Here is a 6721-nt window from a genome sequence, read left to right as displayed (position 1 = left end):
TCGAACCCGCGCCTCCAGTGGGGACTGCGACCCGAGCGCAGCGACTTAGACCGCTCGGCCATCCTGACAGCTCTTTCCTTCCCAGGTTCATTGGGGGACTTTGACACCTGGTAGCCCGCCATTCATTTCAATTGGGCATTTCGACCATTCATTCCTATGGGGGAATCTCTGGGATTCGAACCCGCGCCTCCAGTGGGGACTGCGACCCGAGCGCAGCGACTTAGACCGCTCAGCCATCCTGACAGCTCTTTCCTTCCAAGGTTCAATGGGTGACTTTGACACCTGGTAGCCCGCCATTCATTTCAATTGGGCATTTCGACCATTCATTCCTATGGGGGAATCTCTGGGATTCGAACCCGCGCCTCCAGTGGGGACTGTGACCCGAACGCAGCGACTTAGACCGCTCAGCCATCCTGACAGCTCTTTCCTTCCCTGGTTCATTGGGGGACTTTGAGACCTGGTAGCCCGCCATTCATTTCAATTGGGCATTTCGACCATTCATTCCTATGGGGGAATCTCTGTGATTCGAACCCGCGCCTCCAGTGGGGACTGCGACCCGAGCGCAGCGACTTAGACCGCTCTGCCATCCTGACAGCTCTTTCCTTCCCAGGTTCAATGGTGGACTTTGACACCTGGAATCCCGCCATTCATTTCAATGGGGCATTTCGACCATTCATTCCTATGGGGGAATCTCTGGGATTCGAACCCGCGCCTCCAGTGGGGACTGCGACCTGAGCGCAGCGACTTAGACCGCTCAGCCATCCTGACAGCTCTTTCCTTCCCAGGTTCATTGGGGGACTTTGACACCTGGTAGCCCGCCATTCATTTCAATTGGGCATTTCGACCATTCATTCCTATGGGGGAATCTCTGGGATTCGAACCCGCGCCTCCAGTGGGGACTGCGACCCGAGCGCAGCGACTTAGACCGCTCAGCCATCCTGACAGCTCTTTCCTTCCCAGGTTCATTGGGGGACTTTGACACCTGGTAGCCCGCCATTCATTTCAATGGGGCATTTCGACCATTCATTCCTATGGGGGAATCTCTGGGATTCGAACCCGCGCCTCCAGTGGGGACTGCGACCCGAGCGCAGCGACTTAGACCGCTCGGCCATCCTGACAGCTCTTTCCTTCCCAGGTTCAATGGTGGACTTTGACACCTGGAATCCCGCCATTCATTTCAATGGGGCATTTCGACCATTCATTCCTATGGGGGAATCTCTGGGATTCGAACCCGCGCCTCCAGAGGGGACTGCGACCCGAGCGCAGCGACTTAGACCGCTCAGCCATCCTGACAGCTCTTTCCTTCCCAGGTTCATTGGGGGACTTTGACACCTGGTAGCCCGCCATTCATTTCAATTGGGCATTTCGACCATTCATTCCTATGGGGGAATCTCTGGGATTCGAACCCGCGCCTCCAGTGGGGACTGCGACCCGAGCGCAGCGACTTAGACCGCTCGGCCATCCTGACAGCTCTTTCCTTCCAAGGTTCATTGGGGGACTTTGACACCTGGTAGCCCGCCATTCATTTCAATTGGGCATTTCGACCATTCATTCCTATGGGGGAATCTCTGGGATTCGAACCCGCGCCTCCAGTGGGGACTGCGACCCGAGCGCAGCGACTTAGACCGCTCGGCCATCCTGACAGCTCTTTCCTTCCCAGGTTCATTGGGGGACTTTGACACCTGGTAGCCCGCCATTCATTTCAATTGGGCATTTCGACCATTCATTCCTATGGGGGAATCTCTGGGATTCGAACCCGCGCCTCCAGTGGGGACTGCGACCCGAGCGCAGCGACTTAGACCGCTCGGCCATCCTGACAGCTCTTTCCTTCCCAGGTTCATTGGGGGACTTTGACACCTGGTAGCCCGCCATTCATTTCAATTGGGCATTTCGACCATTCATTCCTATGGGGGAATCTCTGGGATTCGAACCCGCGCCTCCAGTAGGGACTGCGACCCGAGCGCAGCGACTTAGACCGCTCGGCCATCCTGACAGCTCTTTCCTTCCAAGGTTCAATGGGGGACTTTGACACCTGGTAGCCCGCAATTAATTTCAATTGGGCATTTCGACCATTCATTCCTATGGGGGAATCTCTGGGATTCGAACCCGCGCCTCCAGTGGGGACTGCGACCCGAGCGCAGCGACTTAGACCGCTCGGCCATCCTGACAGCTCTTTCCTTCCCAGGTTCATTGGGGGACTTTGACACCTGGTAGCCCGCCATTCATTTCAATTGGGCATTTCGACCATTCATTCCTATGGGGGAATCTCTGGGATTCGAACCCGCGCCTCCAGTGGGGACTGCGACCCGAGCGCAGCGACTTAGACCGCTCAGCCATCCTGACAGCTCTTTCCTTCCAAGGTTCAATGGGTGACTTTGACACCTGGTAGCCCGCCATTCATTTCAATTGGGCATTTCGACCATTCATTCCTATGGGGGAATCTCTGGGATTCGAACCCGCGCCTCCAGTGGGGACTGTGACCCGAACGCAGCGACTTAGACCGCTCAGCCATCCTGACAGCTCTTTCCTTCCCTGGTTCATTGGGGGACTTTGAGACCTGGTAGCCCGCCATTCATTTCAATTGGGCATTTCGACCATTCATTCCTATGGGGGAATCTCTGTGATTCGAACCCGCGCCTCCAGTGGGGACTGCGACCCGAGCGCAGCGACTTAGACCGCTCTGCCATCCTGACAGCTCTTTCCTTCCCAGGTTCAATGGTGGACTTTGACACCTGGAATCCCGCCATTCATTTCAATGGGGCATTTCGACCATTCATTCCTATGGGGGAATCTCTGGGATTCGAACCCGCGCCTCCAGTGGGGACTGCGACCTGAGCGCAGCGACTTAGACCGCTCAGCCATCCTGACAGCTCTTTCCTTCCCAGGTTCATTGGGGGACTTTGACACCTGGTAGCCCGCCATTCATTTCAATTGGGCATTTCGACCATTCATTCCTATGGGGGAATCTCTGGGATTCGAACCCGCGCCTCCAGTGGGGACTGCGACCCGAGCGCAGCGACTTAGACCGCTCAGCCATCCTGACAGCTCTTTCCTTCCCAGGTTCATTGGGGGACTTTGACACCTGGTAGCCCGCCATTCATTTCAATGGGGCATTTCGACCATTCATTCCTATGGGGGAATCTCTGGGATTCGAACCCGCGCCTCCAGTGGGGACTGCGACCCGAGCGCAGCGACTTAGACCGCTCGGCCATCCTGACAGCTCTTTCCTTCCCAGGTTCAATGGTGGACTTTGACACCTGGAATCCCGCCATTCATTTCAATGGGGCATTTCGACCATTCATTCCTATGGGGGAATCTCTGGGATTCGAACCCGCGCCTCCAGAGGGGACTGCGACCCGAGCGCAGCGACTTAGACCGCTCAGCCATCCTGACAGCTCTTTCCTTCCCAGGTTCATTGGGGGACTTTGACACCTGGTAGCCCGCCATTCATTTCAATTGGGCATTTCGACCATTCATTCCTATGGGGGAATCTCTGGGATTCGAACCCGCGCCTCCAGTGGGGACTGCGACCCGAGCGCAGCGACTTAGACCGCTCGGCCATCCTGACAGCTCTTTCCTTCCAAGGTTCATTGGGGGACTTTGACACCTGGTAGCCCGCCATTCATTTCAATTGGGCATTTCGACCATTCATTCCTATGGGGGAATCTCTGGGATTCGAACCCGCGCCTCCAGTGGGGACTGCGACCCGAGCGCAGCGACTTAGACCGCTCGGCCATCCTGACAGCTCTTTCCTTCCCAGGTTCATTGGGGGACTTTGACACCTGGTAGCCCGCCATTCATTTCAATTGGGCATTTCGACCATTCATTCCTATGGGGGAATCTCTGGGATTCGAACCCGCGCCTCCAGTGGGGACTGCGACCCGAGCGCAGCGACTTAGACCGCTCGGCCATCCTGACAGCTCTTTCCTTCCCAGGTTCATTGGGGGACTTTGACACCTGGTAGCCCGCCATTCATTTCAATTGGGCATTTCGACCATTCATTCCTATGGGGGAATCTCTGGGATTCGAACCCGCGCCTCCAGTAGGGACTGCGACCCGAGCGCAGCGACTTAGACCGCTCGGCCATCCTGACAGCTCTTTCCTTCCAAGGTTCAATGGGGGACTTTGACACCTGGTAGCCCGCAATTAATTTCAATTGGGCATTTCGACCATTCATTCCTATGGGGGAATCTCTGGGATTCGAACCCGCGCCTCCAGTGGGGACTGCGACCCGAGCGCAGCGACTTAGACCGCTCGGCCATCCTGACAGCTCTTTCCTTCCCAGGTTCATTGGGGGACTTTGACACCTGGTAGCCCGCCATTCATTTCAATTGGGCATTTCGACCATTCATTCCTATGGGGGAATCTCTGGGATTCGAACCCGCGCCTCCAGTGGGGACTGCGACCCGAGCGCAGCGACTTAGACCGCTCGGCCATCCTGACAGCTCTTTCCTTCCCAGGTTCATTGGGGGACTTTGACACCTGGTAGCCCGCCATTTATTTCAATTGGGCATTTCGACCTTTCATTCCTATGGGGGAAACTCTGGGATTCGAACCCGCGCCTCCAGTGGGGACTGCAACCCGAGCGCAGCGACTTAGACCGCTCAGCCATCCTGATAGCTCTTTCCTTCCCAGGTTCATTGGGGGACTTTGACACCTGGTAGCCCGCCATTCATTTCAATTGGGCATTTCGACCATTCATTCCTATGGGGGAATCTCTGGGATTCGAAACCGCGCCTCCAGTGGGGACTGCGACCCGAGCGCAGCGACTTAGACCGCTCGGCCATCCTGACAGCTCTTTCCTTCCCAGGTTCATTGGGGGACTTTGACACCTGGTAGCCCGCCATTTATTTCAATTGGGCATTTCGACCTTTCATTCCTATGGGGGAATCTCTGGGATTCGAACCCGCGCCTCCAGTGGGGACTGCGACCCGAGCGCAGCGACTTAGACCGCTCGGCCATCCTGACAGCTCTTTCCTTCCCAGGTTCAATGGTGGACTTTGACACCTGGAATCCCGCCATTCATTTCAATGGGGCATTTCGACCATTCATTCCTATGGGGGAATCTCTGGGATTCGAACCCGCGCCTCCAGTGGGGACTGCGACCCGAGCGCAGCGACTTAGACCGCTCAGCCATCCTGACAGCTCTTTCCTTCCCAGGTTCATTGGGGGACTTTGACACCTGGTAGCCCGCCATTCATTTCAATGGGGCATTTCGACCATTCATTCCTATGGGGGAATCTCTGGGATTCGAACCCGCGCCTCCAGTGGGGACTGCGACCCGAGCGCAGCGACTTAGACCGCTCGGCCATCCTGACAGCTCTTTCCTTCCCAGGTTCAATGGTGGACTTTGACACCTGGAATCCCGCCATTCATTTCAATGGGGCATTTCGACCATTCATTCCTATGGGGGAATCTCTGGGATTCGAACCCGCGCCTCCAGAGGGGACTGCGACCCGAGCGCAGCGACTTAGACCGCTCAGCCATCCTGACAGCTCTTTCCTTCCCAGGTTCATTGGGGGACTTTGACACCTGGTAGCCCGCCATTCATTTCAATTGGGCATTTCGACCATTCATTCCTATGGGGGAATCTCTGGGATTCGAACCCGCGCCTCCAGTGGGGACTGCGACCCGAGCGCAGCGACTTAGACCGCTCGGCCATCCTGACAGCTCTTTCCTTCCAAGGTTCATTGGGGGACTTTGACACCTGGTAGCCCGCCATTCATTTCAATTGGGCATTTCGACCATTCATTCCTATGGGGGAATCTCTGGGATTCGAACCCGCGCCTCCAGTGGGGACTGCGACCCGAGCGCAGCGACTTAGACCGCTCGGCCATCCTGACAGCTCTTTCCTTCCCAGGTTCATTGGGGGACTTTGACACCTGGTAGCCCGCCATTCATTTCAATTGGGCATTTCGACCATTCATTCCTATGGGGGAATCTCTGGGATTCGAACCCGCGCCTCCAGTGGGGACTGCGACCCGAGCGCAGCGACTTAGACCGCTCGGCCATCCTGACAGCTCTTTCCTTCCCAGGTTCATTGGGGGACTTTGACACCTGGTAGCCCGCCATTCATTTCAATTGGGCATTTCGACCATTCATTCCTATGGGGGAATCTCTGGGATTCGAACCCGCGCCTCCAGTAGGGACTGCGACCCGAGCGCAGCGACTTAGACCGCTCGGCCATCCTGACAGCTCTTTCCTTCCAAGGTTCAATGGGGACTTTGACACCTGGTAGCCCGCAATTAATTTCAATTGGGCATTTCGACCATTCATTCCTATGGGGGAATCTCTGGGATTCGAACCCGCGCCTCCAGTGGGGACTGCGACCCGAGCGCAGCGACTTAGACCGCTCGGCCATCCTGACAGCTCTTTCCTTCCCAGGTTCATTGGGGGACTTTGACACCTGGTAGCCCGCCATTCATTTCAATTGGGCATTTCGACCATTCATTCCTATGGGGGAATCTCTGGGATTCGAACCCGCGCCTCCAGTGGGGACTGCGACCCGAGCGCAGCGACTTAGACCGCTCGGCCATCCTGACAGCTCTTTCCTTCCCAGGTTCATTGGGGGACTTTGACACCTGGTATCCCGCCATTTATTTCAATTGGGCATTTCGACCTTTCATTCCTATGGGGGAAACTCTGGGATTCGAACCCGCGCCTCCAGTGGGGACTGCAACCCGAGCGCAGCGACTTAGACCGCTCAGCCATCCTGATAGCT

This window comes from Vanacampus margaritifer, unplaced genomic scaffold (genome assembly GCF_051991255.1).
Source record: "Vanacampus margaritifer isolate UIUO_Vmar unplaced genomic scaffold, RoL_Vmar_1.0 HiC_scaffold_27, whole genome shotgun sequence".
Classification (NCBI taxonomy): domain Eukaryota; kingdom Metazoa; phylum Chordata; class Actinopteri; order Syngnathiformes; family Syngnathidae; genus Vanacampus; species Vanacampus margaritifer.
This window is presented reverse-complemented; position numbering follows the sequence as displayed.